Source organism: Pan troglodytes, chromosome 5, assembly GCF_028858775.2.
Source record: "Pan troglodytes isolate AG18354 chromosome 5, NHGRI_mPanTro3-v2.0_pri, whole genome shotgun sequence".
Taxonomy (NCBI): domain Eukaryota; kingdom Metazoa; phylum Chordata; class Mammalia; order Primates; family Hominidae; genus Pan; species Pan troglodytes.
In genome coordinates, this window is record NC_072403.2 from 92,369,205 (window position 1) to 92,385,795 (window position 16,591).

Sequence of the window (16,591 nt, forward strand, 5' to 3'; positions counted from 1 at the left end):
ACGAAAAATAAAAGTAGTAAGTTCCACATGAGGAAAAACTAAAATTGAAGTTTTTTTAAATAAAAATAGTGGGTTTTTTTTTTCCATTTTACTGTATATGTCTGTATCCTATGAAGGTTAAGCTATGTTTTTATGTAATCATGGTATCTGCAAATACAGACCATGTATGGTTGTGTTTGCATTGGTTAATACTGCAAAGCTCCTTTCTTTGAGGGAGAAGAAATAATTTTGCAAAACCTAATAGTTGGCCCACAGTGTTGATAAACAAAAGTCTTCATTATTAGGATATTTTATTCCACCATTTATATAAAATAATTATCAGGGTCTTGATTTGCTAAAAGTCCTTTTGTTTCTTGCTGAGCCCTATTTGGCTGTTGTAAGTATTTTATTTACTATGAACCCTCATAAGATTCAGTGGGTATAAAGAATTAGAATAATTATTTCAAGAATGTTTTCTTGATCATTTGGAACATTTATCTACTTATTTATCATGGGTTTTTGTTGTTGTTGTTTACTTATTTATTTTTGCCTTCCATCCTCAATGTTTTATTGGTTCCAGGAAAAGGACCATTAGTCCATTTTGTTTACAACAAATTCCACAGAACCTAGAGTAACGCTTGGTCTACAGAAGGCTCTCAATATGTTGCTGAATGGACAGAAGAAAGGAAGCGAAGGCTTATCCCTGAGTTATACTTTGTACCTGAGAAACACTTTGTTAGAGGCCTGTTTGGTTAATGTGCACATTTAAAATGATATTATGTACATTTAACCTTGTATACTAGTTCTTATTTATTACATCAGACTCATGGGGTTGTACTTCATTTCTTAAAGAATTCCAGAAACAGAAAGAGTCCTTCATATAGGGCTAAATTCCAAGGATCCCCAATAGATAAGCTTTGTTTCTGTATTTTTAGGCCTATAGTCTTCAGATAGATTTCAAAACCATCTCTTTGTTAAGTAGCTCTAGGACAATATTGTGCATTAAGGTGTCTATGTGTGTGTGTATATATATAGACAAAGTAGAATACTCATTCAAAACTCAATTTAAGGGTGATGAGGGCAACTTTTCTTCATTTCTTTCATCTTTTCTGTTCTTGTAGTTAGAAATGGAGAGTTGGCCTGGGTCCAAGTTAATTCTTCCCATGGCCCTGTCTGTATTGTCCCCTTTTTTCAGTGGTTAAAGTCTGCAGACTTCAGACTGGGCAGTCGTAGGACACCATCTCCTTGGCCACTGTGACTGGTGAAGGAATAGGTGACCAAAATTGGGCCTATCAGAGCCCTTCTTAAAGATTTTTCATATCAATAGATCTGGAATTTTTTTTTTTTTTTTGAGACGGGGTGTCACTCTGTCACCCAGGCTGGAGTGCAGTGGTATGATCTCGGCTCACTTCAGCCTCGACCTCATGGGCTCAAGCAATTCTCCCACCTCAGCCTCCTGAGTAACTGGGACTACAAACGTGTGCTACCACACCCAGCTAATTTTTTCTTTCTTTCTTTCTTTTTTTTTTTTTTGAGACGGAGTTTTGCTCTTGTTGCCCAGGCTGGAGTGCAATGGTGCGATCTCAGCTCACTGCAACCTCTGCCTTCCGGGTTCAAGCGATTCTCCTGCCTCCACCTCCCAAGTCGCTGGGATTACAGGCATGTGCCACCACGCCCGACTAATTTTGTATTTTTAGTAGAGACGGGGTTTCTCCATGTTAATCAGGCTGGTCTCGAACTCCCGACCTCAGGTGATCTGCCCGCCTCGGCCTCCCAAAGTGGTGTTGGGATTACAGGCGTTAGCCACTGCGCCCGGCTTTTTGTTTTCTTTTTTCTTTTTTCTTTTTTTTTTTTTTGGAGATAGGGTTTGGCCATGTTGCCCAGGCTGGTCTTAAACTCCTGGGCTCAAGCCATCTGCCTGTCTCTGCCTCCAAAATGCTGGGACTACAGGTGTGAGCCACCACACTCAGCTGAAAGTTGTTATTTTGGAGGGATTTATGGCCACCTTCTCTATAAGAGGTGGCCATCTTTAACTGAAAAAGGGTGAAACCACTATATTGAGGAATGCTGCAATGCAATATGGAGTCAATCTTGCCAGGTCCTTGCCTCTAGAGAGTCAGTCAATCAACCCCCAGGCTAGCTCCATTTCTGCCACATGCAGCCTGAAGTGTTCCATTCTTTCTCTCATTCTGTAAGGAATCAGCCCAAGGTCCTTCCAATGAACCACCATTTTCTGTAATCAAGTTAGGTTTCTATTGCTTGCAACCAAAAGCATTCTAATTCAACCATTCTAATAGTTTGCAGTATATTATATTTGAAAGAGGAAAATCTACATGTTTTAATAAAGTATACTTTGGGAAAACCCTCCACCTTGGGATTAGTTTATATATTGTGCTCAATTTTTTAAAATATATGACATATATTTCATATATATGACATTAGCCACAGACTCTATGTTAATGTCAAGTGTTCTAACCACAAAATAAGTGAATGCAGACTCTCAGCCTGAAAGTTGAATGCTGGCAGCCTTCCCTTAGGCCAGAAAAATGAGCAGTTCCACAGCAGCTGTCCTTTAGAAACCATACTCCATGGAAGTTTATTTTGTTTTTAATTTTTATAAATTTATGGGGTACAAGTATAATTTTGTTACATGCATAGCTTGCATAGTCTTCAAGTCAAGACTTTAGAGTCTCCATCACCCAGATAACATACATTGTACCCATTAAGTGATTTCTCATCATTCACTGCCTTCCAACTCCCTCTCCTCTCTGAGTCTCCATTCTCTATTATTCCCCTCTCTATGTCCATGTGTACACATTTTTTATCACCTACTTATGAGTGAGAGCATGTGATATTTGACTTTCCGTGTCTGGCTTGTTTTACTTAAGATAATGACCTCCAGTTCCATCTATGTTCCTGAAAAAAATCTGATTTTACTCTTTTTAATCACTAAATAATATTTCATTGTGTATATAATCACCATCTGTTCTTTATCCAATCATTCGTTGGTTGACTCTATATAGTGCTATGATAAACACATGAGTGCAGGTATCTTTTTGATACACTGATTTCTTTTCATTTGCATAGATATCCAGTAGTGTGATGACTGGATGGAATGATAGTTGTATTTTTAATTCTTTGAGAAATTTCCATGTTTTCCTTAGAGACTGTACTAATTTATATTCCCATCAACGTGTATAGGATTCTTTTTTCTCTTCATTCTCACTAAAATGTGTTTTTTTTTTGTCTTTTAATAATAGCTATTCTGTGGCCAGGCACAGTGGCTCACGCCTGTAATCCCAGTACTTTGGGAGGCTGAGGTGGGTGGATCACAAGGTCAAGAGATCAAGACCATCCTGGCCAACATGGTGAAACCCCATCTCTACTAAAAATACAAAAATTAGCTGGGTGTGGTGACACGTGCCTGTAGTCCCAGCAACTTGGGAGGCTGAGGCAGGAGAATCGCTTGAACCCGGGAGGCAGAGGTTGCAGTGAGCTGAGATCACGCCACTGCGCTCCAGCCTGGGCGACAGAGTGAGACTCCATCTCAAAAAAAAATAAAAAGTAAAATAATAGTAGCCATTCTGACTAAGGTATGATGATGTCTCATTTTAATTTGCATTTCTATGATGAATAGTGATGTTGAGAATTTTCATACACCTGTAGGAAATTTGTATGTCTTCTTTTGAGAAATGTATATTCATATTTTTTGCCCATTTTTAATGAGATTATTTTTTGTATTTGTTGAATTAGTTTCTTGTAGACTCTGGATATTAGTCTCCTGTTGGATGAATAGTTTGCAAAAATGTTTTCTCATTATGCAGGTTTTCTATTCACCCTATTGATCATCTGTTATACTGTACAGAAGTTTTTTAGTTTAGTTTAATTATATCCCATTTGTCTTTATTTATTTATTTATTTATTTATACAGAGTCTCACTCTGTCACCCAGGCTGGAGTGCAATGGGGTGATCTCGGCTCACTACAACCTCTGCCTCACGGGTTCAAACAATTCTCCTGCCTCAGCCTCCCAAGTAACTGGGATTACAGGCACATGCCATCATGCCCAGCTAATTTTTTTGTATTTTAGTAGAGACGGGGTTTCACTGTGTTGCCCAGGCTGGTCTTGAACTCCTGAGCTCAGGCAGTCCACCCGCCTTGGCCTCCCAAAGTGCTAGGATTACAGGTGTGAGCCTCCATGCTTGGCCCTATTTTTTTGTTGTTATTGCTTACACTTTTGAGGTCTTAGTCATAAATAATTTGCCTAGACCAATGTGCAGAAGAGTTTTCCCTGGGTTTTCTTCTGGTGTTTTTATAGTTTCAGGTTTTACTTTTATGTTTTTAATTCATCTTGAGTTGATTTTTGTATACAGTGATAGGAGTTCAGTTCCATTCTTTTGCATATAGTGAATCTATTTTCTCAGCACCATTTATGGAAAGGGGTGTCCTTTGTGTATGTTTTTATTGGCTTTGTCAAAGATCAGTTAGCTGTAAATATGTGATCTTATGTCTGTGTTATCTATTCTGTTCCATTAATCTATGTGTCTGGTTTTATACCATTACTGTGCTGTTTTGATTACTATAGCCTTATAGTATAATTTGAAATCAAGCAATGTGATGCCTCCAGCTTTGTTCTTTTGCTTAGGACTGCTTTGGTTATTTGGACTCTTTTTTGTTCCATATGAGTTTTAGAATTGTTTTTTCTAATTCCGTGAAAAATGATGTTGGTATCTTGATAGGGATTTCATTGAATCTGTAGATTGTTTTGAGCAGTATGGTTATGTTAATGATATTAGTTATTCCAATTCATGGGATGTTTTTCCATTTGTTTGTGTCATCTACAATTAGGTAGGCAGATCACCTGAGGTCGGGAGTTCGAGACTAGCCTGGCCAACATGGTGAAACCCCATCTGTACTAAAAACACAAAAATTAACTGGGCATGGTGGTACACGCCTGTAATCCCAGCTACTTGTGAAGCTGAGGTGGGAGAATCTCTTGAACCCGGGAGGCAGAGGTTGCAGTGAGCCGAGATCGTGCCACTGCACTCCAGCCTGGGCAACAGAGTGAGACTCTGTCTCAAAAAAAAAAAAAAAAAAAAAAGGAAGAAAATACTTTGTGTAAATTTGCCATATTTACACTCCTTCTATTAAAGCATGTTTACTTGCACCGTGATTTTATCTTTTAAGTGAAATATTTTGGAGAACAGTATAGTAAATGTCTAGGTACCCTCCCTCCTAGCATAAAAATTATAAAGTTCAATTCATTTTTTCCTAGTCTTCCCTAACCCAGAGGGCAATTTAGACCCTATGTTAACAGTAACAAATAGTATTTTTTAAAAAAAATCTATCCCAAAGGCTAGACAACCCACAAGGGTTTCCCTAATTATTTTGGGGAATTGCATGAGGGTTGCTTTCAAACACAAGGAATTTGCACAACCACATGGAGTACATGGTTCTCTCTGGCTCTGGCTCCGTCTCCCAGCAGAAATATCTGCTGCCGGTAGCTATGGAAGGCACCTAAGGGCTGCTACTGCCACAGGTGCCGCCTGCAGCTGACACTCACTATTGAAGCTATACTTCTTTGGGTTGTTGGAGTGGTGACAGTGCTCTTATTCTCTCTGGAGGTAGAAAAATCCTTCTCCTCTTGTTGAGATACAGGGATCCCAAATTAATGTGACTGGTGATCACAACATCTCATCAATATTTGGTGAAACAGGCCTCACAGCTGTTCATCAGACAAGTGAATTAACTGACCGATTGTTGTACTTAGAACCTTTGTCCCTCTCCAGGACTCAAGCACTATCTGAGTCCCAAGCTCACTTTTCCCAGAGAATGGGCTTCTTGAAGGGGCTGCTTTGTTTCTCAGTACACATACACCATTGGCCAACTTGCCTGTCAATCCTACAGGCCACTCTAGATTCTAGAGCAAACACACTTTAAGTCCCAGCTTGGCTTACTCTTCTAAGGGAAGAATTCATGTCCATCAGATTTATTTGATGTTATTTTCTGAACAATGAAAGTGTTCAAATAGATTATAGGAACATTGCCTAGGATAATATGGTATAGCTGTGGTTTGTGATTTATGGTATATCCATATGATCAGGTACAATGTACAGTTTTCAAATGATGATTATGAAAATTATGTAGCAAGATAGTAACATGGTCATTACATACTTTTAAGTAGAAAAATCAGGATTCAAAATTATATGTGTATTGTGATTAAAACTAGTATTACTTGTGATTACAACTATTACTTATGATTTTACTTACAAAGGAGTAATTAGAGAACATAGCCATGTTAGGGTGAGGATCATAAGTTATATCATAATGAAAGAATTTATTTTTCAGAATGTTTATTACACAAAGTAATAAAATATTTACTATGTGCTAAAAATTGTTACCAAATATTAAGTATTGCATAATCTTTCTGTTTTGTAAAACACTGTCCAAGCACCAGTATTAAAGGATCTTTTATCTGTCTGATTACTGCAAGAACCTGGAATCAATAAAATATGGTATTTTTTTCTTCATCTCAAACTTTCTCTGTCTCTCTGTCACCCCCGACTCCTTCTGCCTCTGCCTCTTCCTGTCCTTTTCCCTCTCTCTCTCTCTCCCCCGCCCCCCCCCACACGATTTGTTAAACTCAAAAGGGAAGATTAAAAACAAATAATTCACCTACAATAATATACTAGTGCCCTTTTAAAGTTTGACTTTTTAAATTAAGCTTTAAAAAGTTTATTATTTAGGGTCATAGCAGAAAAAAAGATGTCATATTCAAAGGTTTGTCATTGAATACAGTTTAATAATGGGACTCTTTGCAAAGGTATGGGCGGATTAAGGGAACTGGGAAGGAAGGGTGAGGCACCCAGGAACTAGCAACTGTGGGAAGTCATTACCATTCCCTTGCCTGAAGGAGCAAGGAGGAGGGAATTGTCCTGGAACCTAGTGAGAGCTACAGCCATGGAAGAGGAGCTGCCAGATAAGAGATGCAGCCATAAAGGAAAAAGCACAGCTGTTGAAACAGAATGGAGAGGGGAGTATATCCTAGTCTCTCCTCCTGCCTTCTGATTGCCTGCCAGTGCTTCCCACTGGCTAAACCCAATTGCAAGATGGAGGCCAAGGGAGCCTGCTGATGCAGTCCCTAGGAGTCAGCCTCTCTTGACATAGAGAAGGCAAAGAAGGGTGGAGAATGAATTTGGAGGGGCAAATGGAGAATAAGCAGTACACAGCACCCAGCTTCTCCATATCATAGGAGACAGGTAAATATCTGTTTAACTACATACAAAACTTCGACCTTGAAGCTGCTGAAAAGTGCAGATAATTTTTAATTGTGCTATGTTTTCCTGGGCAGGCCTGGAGTTTGGATGGCTGTGTACTCTGCTGATGGAAATTTATGGCTGTGTCCATACGCTGTACTTTATTTGCAACAATGCTCTGAAAGTCTTCAGTTTTCTGCGCAATCCTGGACTGGTCATGTCTCAGCCTGTGACCCAGCTGTTGTTGAGCTGGAGCTCTTTCATCCTGTTTGCCAACTTACATCTCCTGTGTCCTGTATCCATGCTTTTTTCTTCTTGCACTTTGTTGGAGCACACAAATAGATTCCTTAGAAAGTATTCATGAGAAGCTAATTTTCTGAGACCATTCATGTCAGAAAATGTCCTTACTCTAACCCTTGACTAATAGTTTGGCTGAGTGTAGAATTTTAGACTAAGAAACATTTGTTTTTCAAAATAGGCCATTGCTTAATTTTCTTCTCACAATTGTATATGTCATTTTTTTTTCTCTCAAAATTTCTCTTGATCAGACTTTTTGGGATATTTCCTTATCTTCCTAACCTTCTATGTATTATTTTTATGTTGGCCAACTATTTCTTTTTAACCTTTGTTTTTCTCACAGCATCCTCTTATTATTTTAAGGATGCCATATAGCTGTAGATATGTGTATACAGTAAATATACACATATATACACAAATAGATACACATATGGGTGTGCATTTTTTAATCTTTCAGGATATGAGTTGTTACTTTTTTAAAAGTTTTACTGTGTTCTCTGATTTATATTGTTTTCTCCAGTTTTCATTTTTCTGTTTATTTTGGTTTCTCTCTTTTGCCTTATGTATGGTGATTGTCGATTGTTTTTATTCAACTGAGGCATCAAAAGCCGATCTGGATTGTAGTGTATTCACACAGTGGAATATTATTCTATCATAAAAATGAATGAAGTACTGATACATGTGGTAACGTGGATAAACCTCCAAAACATTACGCCAATTGAGAGAAGTCAATGCAAAAGGTCACATATTGTATGATTCCTTTCATATGAAATATCTAGAATAGATACATTCATGAAAACAGAATGGAGATTGGTGATTTCCAGGGATCATGGGAAGGGGAGAATGGAGAGAAAGTGCTTAATAAGAACAGAGTTTTACTTTGTAGCGATGGGGACTAAATAGAGGTGGTGGCTGCAAAACATTACAAGTTTACTAAATGTCACTGAATCCTTCACTTTAAAATAGTAAATTTTATGTGACTATCATAAAATAAATTGATTTTTTAAAAGAGCTGCCTAGGAGACCTGTGGATGTGTGGCATGACAAGCAGTGGCCTTCATTTCTGAATAATGAGGCAGCAAATCAATCACTCTGAGAGGGCCCCAACATTGTTAGTGTGTACATGAGAGGATTTACTCTGGGGCTTTTTCACACAAAAATAGTTCGAATCTCTCCCCTAATGGGCAGCAGCCCAGTTCACCAAGTTCTTCGTGGGTCTGAGGCCTGCACGTGACATTAGTTCCCATGTTTTGTTCCTTGCGCATCATTCTGCTCTTGCTCTGAACCTGGTTTCCTGCTCCCAAAGCCTCTCCCTCTCAGCCTCTCCGGAGGCAGAGCACTGGTCCCTCACTGAGCAGGTAGAGACCTTGTTCTCCTCGTAGGAGGGCAGGAAGGGAATCTTCGTGCTCTCTTCTCTTGCCTCCACCTACTGTGTGCCACGCCAAAAACCTCTAAAGGCCTTGGCACAGCCAGTCAACTCTCCCCATTGGCTGGCCCTCCCCTGCACCACCCTTCCCGTGGTGAACTGGGACTTTCTTCCTTGGAAACTCATTTCTATCATTCTTCTGATGTTGTGTTTGTGTCCTCCTGTTTTCTTTGTCACTAGGGTTTATACTTTTAAAAAAGCTTTTATTATCATTTTAATGCCACCTCAGGAGGGAGAAGAGATAAGCCAGTTTGTGGCTTAATACGCTTGTTTTTTATTGTTGTTTGTTTTTTGAGATAGAATCTCCCTCTGTCGCCAAGGCTGGAGTGCAGTGGCGCTATCTGGGCTCACTGCAACCTCTGCCTCCATGGTTCAAGCGATTCTCCTGCCTCAGCCTCCTGAGTAGCTGGGATTACAGGCGCATGCCACCACGCCTGGCTAATTTTTGTATTTTTAGTAGAGAGGGTTTCACCATGTTGGTCAGGCTGGTCTCAAACTCCTGACCTTGTGATCTGCCCACCTTGGCCTCCGAAGTGCTGGGATTACAGGTGTGAGCCACTGCGCCTGGCCAACACACGTGTTTAAATAGAAGACTGTATATTTCTTCTGACATCTTGCTGGGAAATTTTACCTCAGAGTGAAAAGAATGTTGTTCAGTTGTCAGCTCTAAATTAAGTTGTGTTCTCAGGCAAGTTGACAAATTGCCTAATCTTTTCTTATGCCTGATTTTTAACTGTTAAAATGGTGATTGGAGGTGGTTAGGGATGACAAGACATTGGGGAGGAGGCTCATATCTATTAAATGCCAATTATGTGCCAAGTGAACAATACTTTATTTCCTCAGGCTTCAAGTACAAATTACTGAAACTAAACTAATGGTTACCTGTCTTGTGTGACTGTTTTTGCCAAGTGTAGATTCTTGTAACTGTCTTTGAAGTAGGTGAAAAATCAAATAAGGTATTGTCTCCAAAGCCCTAGAACATCAGCCTATGCCTCTATGACAGACTTTTCACACATCATTGTCATTATTCGTTGACATCATTGATTCCCAGCCCCCAACAGGAAGGAATCCTGACTTATTCATCACCATGCACAGAAGTAGCTCAATGAATAATGGAATTTGTGGTACTCCTGTTATAAGTATAATAATTTAGATGGAAGAAAATAAGTGATAAGTATAAAGTGATCTCCAAATGTAATCTCTTTAATGTCAGCTATGACTAAAACTAAGACCCTTATGTTCACAGATTGCTACTTAGTGATGCCATTTTTTTATTAGAAGAAATCGACTGGTACATGTATATTTCATTGTGAGGACCCCAAATCTACTCGTTGGTTTAAGCAAGTTGAAATTTATTTAAGGAATCTAATTTCAGCAAGAACTCTAGGACTTATAAGAATTATTGGCCAGGTACAGTGGCTCAAGCCTGTAATCCCAGCACTTTGGGAGGCTGCGGTGGGCGACTCACTTGAGGTCAGGAGTTCGAGACCAGCCTGGCCAATATGGTGAAACCCGTCTCTACTAAAAATACAAAAATTTGCCAAGTGTGGTGGTACATGCCTGTAATCCCAGCTACTCAGGAGGCTGAGGCAGGAGAATCGCTTTAACCAGGGAGGCGGAGGTTGCAGTGAGCTGAGATCCACCACTGCACTCCAGCCTGGGTGACAGAGCAAGACTCCATCTCAAAAAAAAAAAAAAGAAAAAAAAGAAAAAAAATTAGAAAGTTATATAGCTTTTCATTTTATTTCCCCACCTTTATTTCTCCCTTCATGTCTTCCAGGGGCCTCCCGGTATCTCTCTATGCTGCATGCCAGCTTCATTCTTTTCTCTCTGCTGACTGCTGCTTAATTTACTCATCACCTTGTGCTGGGCTGCTTTAAAATGGTAGCCTCTTCCTGCTGGCTTTCCAGCTTGGCGTCACATGATTAACAAACTCAATACTTGTTCATTCTAATTCGAAGTTCCCAGGAGGGAGAATAATTGGCCCAGCTTGGGTCAGGTGTCTACTCCTGCTCTTCCATTGGGACAGAGTGTGCAGGTGCACTGCATGTGGAGGGCTGGGAAAAGATGGCATCTCTAGTAGAGTACATTTGACAGGTCCCTCTCTCTAAAGGAGTTATGACTGTTGTTATTATTTATTCATAAGTAAGGTATTTTATCCAGAACTTAGTAGAGGAAGGTTAAGGTGAAATGTGGATGGATGTGTTCTCCTTTAGTGTAGCAGGAAAGCCCCCTGGGGCCGGGAATGGTGAGTCCTTTTTAGACTGTCCTGTCTGATGCTGCTCTTACTATGATCAAATAGGAGCACTCACCCCCTCTAGAACTAGTGCTTTTCCTCTGCTTCAGCAAAATTCTTCAAGTGGTCATGTTGACACTGGTAGCTAACAAAGCAGTTGCAAGCAGAGTTTGGAAAAATGGAGCCTCTGTTACACCAAGGCTTGGAAGCCGCACATGAAAGAGGGATTGTCATGTTTCCATCTTTGTGATCTCTAAATGCTGTTTTGCACACAGAGGACACATTTTGTGGCTTGAAATGAGAATAGGAGAGGAGGCAGATTCTGAGAGAAAGAACATGCATGGGAGAGAGCTAGAGAGTTGCTCCAGAGAGTAAAGTCCACATTTTATATAGAAAGAGTGGTCCTGGGAGTTGTATAATTAAAGAATTATATTTATTTATTGTATTATTATTTAGATATGCCATCTGTGTATACCAACTCAGAGGCTTTCTCTGAGTTGCTTCAAAATGAGATTCTGACCTGAGCTTTAGAGAAAGGAAGAAGTAATGATTACTTGTAAGGACAAACATGGACTAGAACTGAAAGCCTGTCTGGGCTCTGAGGCAGCCCTGGGAAAGCGGCTGCTTATTTCTTCTCTGTGATCGTCAACTTGATCTTATTTTCATGGTATCTTTGGTTTTCTCTTCTCTGATCACATTTTGACTCAAAGCGACACTGTTGAGCCCCAAGTTCCTGGTTCAATGAATACCCTATAGCCAGGATAGTAGAACTTGTTTTACAGAGTGTACGCCAATGCTTTCTTCAGAAAGGGACTGTAGGAGCCAGGGGAAATAATGGGCATAATGATGCTTAATGAGCTGCTCAGTGTAGTCAGAAGTTGATAGCACTGATTTTTCAGTCCTCCGGCTAACCAGACAGCAAGCCACCCAGAGTGTCTTTTCTTGTGGGAATAGTGCTGGGTCACTCTTGTGGCTTCTCTGGGGTGACTCACAGATAAGGGCAACCAAGAATGGTCATAGGATCCGCAAAGGCCATGTATAGAGGGACACCATTTCTTAAAATGCTGCCTGGCTGGAAGAGAAAGTCTTGAGTAGACTCACTCTGTTACCTAAAATGAGATTTATTCTCTGCAAAAGAGCAGAAAAAAATTCATAGGTAGGGGCACATGAGAGATTTGATGTGAACAAAGGGGATCAAGTGGACCTCACAGTTTTAAATAATATTTTTTCTCAGAAAAGTGGCCCTATAACTTTCAAAATTGCAAGCATTACAATCTGCTTGAATTTTAAATTTAATAAATGTTCTGTCAACTCCTGGACTTGAAATGAAAGTTGCATTAACCAAAGACGTGCCTTTAGATGTAAGTTTAAATAAAGCACCTCTAAAGAAGACTAAAATTCTATGTAATTTTACATAATTAAATGTAGCTATTTTGTCATACTACAATTTTCCACTCTTCTCCTTATGTCTACAATTTTGATGTTCATCATGGATTTGGATGGTTTATTTCAGTGCAAGCTTACCCACATTTGTAGGGTGCAAATGGTAATTATTCCCTACCTAAAGTCAGACAAGATGCCCCAAGTTCTCAGTTTAATGACACTTGGAAGATTTTTAGCAAAACAAATAGTGAATACTCTTCAAATCTGAACACAAACAATGAAAGCAAAAGTAATTTCCAAAAGGTCACTTTTATTTCTGCTGCTATTCTACCTTTTCAACGTCCCTATTCTTTTCATTGATGAGAATTTGATTGAGCATATTGGCACTGGATTTCTGAAACGACCGAGATTACCATACAATTCCAAGGGTTAATATGTTTTTGGTTACAAGAAACTGTTTTTTCAAGAGCTTATCTTTAGAAAATATTATTTTCTTGTCTTTTCAAATAAAAGATCATCAGAATGTCAAAGTCTGAAATCCTGTGAGTCTTTGGGTGCAACTTTTTTCTCGTTCCTTTTCTATCACACAAGAAAATTAACATTTTGAATTTTCTATGATTTTGTATAGAAAATTATTCATGTACTAAGCTCATTGAAGTTAGAAAAGATGATCTCAATCTATGAACACTGTCATACATACTTTATTGTCATAATATATGAGCATAGCACAGGGCTGTGGGCCAAGGAGATTACAAAAGAAATGTCCATGCTACCCAGAATATGCAATCCAGTGAAGCACAAGGAGTACAGCAGTGTTTTACAGTTTTCTTTTAAAATAGACTTAACTCACTAAAAGTCTGAGGAGGTCTACATAAAAATATTGAGATTATGAGTACAAAGAATATGTTAATATGGCAAAAATTACGTAGGTGGCTTGTAGATGACTGACATTTGTATAACACCATGCTTACTTATAGTCTTAATGGCATTGCAGTGAACCCCGGGCTACTTCTAAGGAGAACCAAATCACTGTTATTTACTCCATTGATTTGCAGATATGCAAGGCAGTGGGGTAAAAGTTGCTAACAATTCACAAATACTTCCAACAAACACACAACACTTTCTTCTTTATAAAGTTTGAAATAACTAACAATACTCCTACAGTGATATCCTGCCTGTTTTTCTTCTTTTTAAATTCATGTGTGTATGAATCATGTGCAATAAGATTTACAGTGTGTATCACTTACATATTTTTATTTTTACTGTGAACTCAAACATGCAATTACCCCAAACCAGAAATGAATAGAACCAACTGAGGAAGAGAACAGCTAGTGAGCATCCTCAAGACACACCACAAATGACCAAGACTCTGAAGTGAGTTACTGGCAGCCAAGAGGCCTGCAGGGAGGCACAAATCATTCAATCAGGCATTGCTATTGACTCTGAAGAGGGCATTTGGCCGGGAGGGAGAGGGAGGAGATCCAGGTCTATTTGTGTCTTGATGCAGGCAGGGAGGTCATGAGCCATAAAGTACTGGTGAGAGGACAGCCCTACTTTCTGATGTTTCGAAGTAATTTTGAGACAAGTATTACTCCATAAGTAAAACGTATTCATTAGTCTATTTCAGAGATAAGTAGACTCTCACTTTTTTCTTCAAGACTCTTTGTTGTAGACACTGACACCAAAGAGTAAAACTACTCATTTATCAGGAGCCTTAAACTCAGTGGCTTTCAGTTGAGATTAAAATAAAAACTTGTTCAGACTGTAAAAACAGACTCATGATAACAGGAACAAATGTTGGCAATTCATAGAAACACAGATTTGCTCCTACTTTGGCTTTCCCCATACAATCAGTGAACCTGTTGAAAGCAAAGTTGGGTACTGGGGGAACCCACCCCCAATATTTCAATGGAGGTTCTTTATATTTTCCATAAGTGTTGGCCAGCTGAGAAATAGAGAGTATAAAGAGAAGAATTTTACAGCTGGGCTACTGGGGGTGACATCACATATCAGTACACCCGTGATGCCCGCCTGAGCCTCAAAACCAGTAAGTTTTTATTAAAGGTTTCAAAAGGGGAGGGGGTATAAGAACAGGGAGTAGGTATGAAGATCACATGCTTCAAAGGGCAAAAAGCAGAACTACTAATAAGGGTCTAACAAAGATCACATGCTTCTGAGGGAACAGGACAAAAGGCAAAAGCAGAACTACTGATAAGGGTCCAACAAAGATCACAAGGCAAAGGGCAAGAGCAGAACTACTGATAAGGGTCTATGTTCAGTGGTGCATGTATTGTCTTGATAAACATCTTAAACAACAGAAAACAGGGTTTGAGAGCAGAGAACCCGTCTGACCACAAATTTACCAGGGCAGAGTTTTTCCCCACCCTAGTAAGCCTGAGGGTACTGCAGGAGACCAGGGTGTAGCTCAGTCCTTATCTCAACTGCATAAGACAGACATTCCCAGAGGATCTCCCCCCAGGAATGCATTCCTTTCCCAGGGTATTAATATTAATATTCCTTGCTAGGAAAGAATTTAGTGATATCTCTCCTACTTGCATGTCCGTTTATAGGCTCTCTGCAAGAAGAAAAATATGGCTCTTTTTGCCCGACCCCTCAGGCAGTCAGACCTAATGGTTGTCTTCCCTTGTTCCCTAAAAATTGCTGTTATTCTATTCTTTTTCAAAGTGCACTGATTTCATAGTGTTCAAATACATGTTTTACAATCAATTTGTACAGTTAACACAATTATCACAGTGGTCCTGAGGTGACGTACATCCTCAGCTTATGAAGATAACAGGATTAAGAGATTAAAGTAAAGACAGACGTAAGAAATTATAAAAGTATTATTTGGGAACTGATAAATGTCCATGAATCTTCACAATTTATGTTCCTCTGCTGTGGCTCCAGCCGGTCCCTCCATTTGGGGTCCCTGACTTCCTGCAACAGTTGGGCCCAGGAATTAGTCCTGAATAGGAGGCTATAATATAACACATTTGGAAATAGTTGGAAAGCAAATGATCTCAGTACAACTGATATTAGTCTTTCAGGTATAATCACTCAAAGATGTCTTACAGTATATGCAGTTTGTGTTTTTATTAGTGTGGCATGTGTTGCAATTTTCTGCAGGCCAATTTTACTCTTTAGACCAATGCCATAGCCTTGAACCTGGAATAATAAAAGGAGGAATTTTCCTGTTGTTTGGCACTGAGCTCTACTCATTAGCTGCTAATGAAGCAGAAGTTGTAGAGTCGAGTTCCATGTGGGCCAGTTGGCTTCATGTTGAGAGGAATATCTTTCAAAGACGCAGATTGAATTTCCATCTCTCAGCAACATCAGCCAGATGCGTATCATGGGACACAATTTGATCTTGGGGAAAGAGTTTGAATGTTTAGTATACTGTATGCCACAACTATAACTGGAAAAAAAAAACACACCAAATATGGCTTACTGTCTAGTGCAACCCTAGCACATGCTCATAGACATAGTCAGCAACATCTCTCTTTAACGGTGAGAGAAAAAAATCCAAAAGGAAAAGAAGGATTAAAGAATCCAATTTAAACTTATAACCCAAGTGTGCTGTTGACCCTACAAGTGATAATGTGTTATGCATAAAGTGATTTACATAATATTTTCAGTGTTGTTCTCACTTTTATTATGCCATAAAAATCTCCCATTTTCTCATTTCATAGTGTAGTGCCCAACATACAGAGAGTAGAAAACAAGGTACACAAGCCAGTTCCTCTATCCATCCATTCATCCATCTAGACTTCCAACACACTTTCTGAGAGTGTAATTTATCCTTGCTGCATTAATATTCTTTTTTCACTCCTTACTCCTTTGGAATCTAGCCTACAGTCTAGCTACTTTCCCCACACTACTCTCTCAAAGGTTATCAGAAACCACTTAACCTTCATGCTTAGTGTCTATTCTCAACAGACATCTGGCAGAATTAGGAGGTGAGCCATGTTCCTGGAGCCCTGGCTCTATGCCAGCTGGGAAGGCAGCCATGAAAAGT

At 39.4% G+C, this 16,591-nt stretch overlaps 1 protein-coding gene across 4 annotated transcripts in view; it reads left to right on the forward strand.

Moving 5' to 3' along the window:
• The window catches only part of BCKDHB (branched chain keto acid dehydrogenase E1 subunit beta), a 360,230-nt gene that overhangs the window by 244,008 nt on the left and 99,631 nt on the right, over positions 1-16,591 (forward strand). The gene's annotated exons all lie outside the window — the stretch shown is intronic.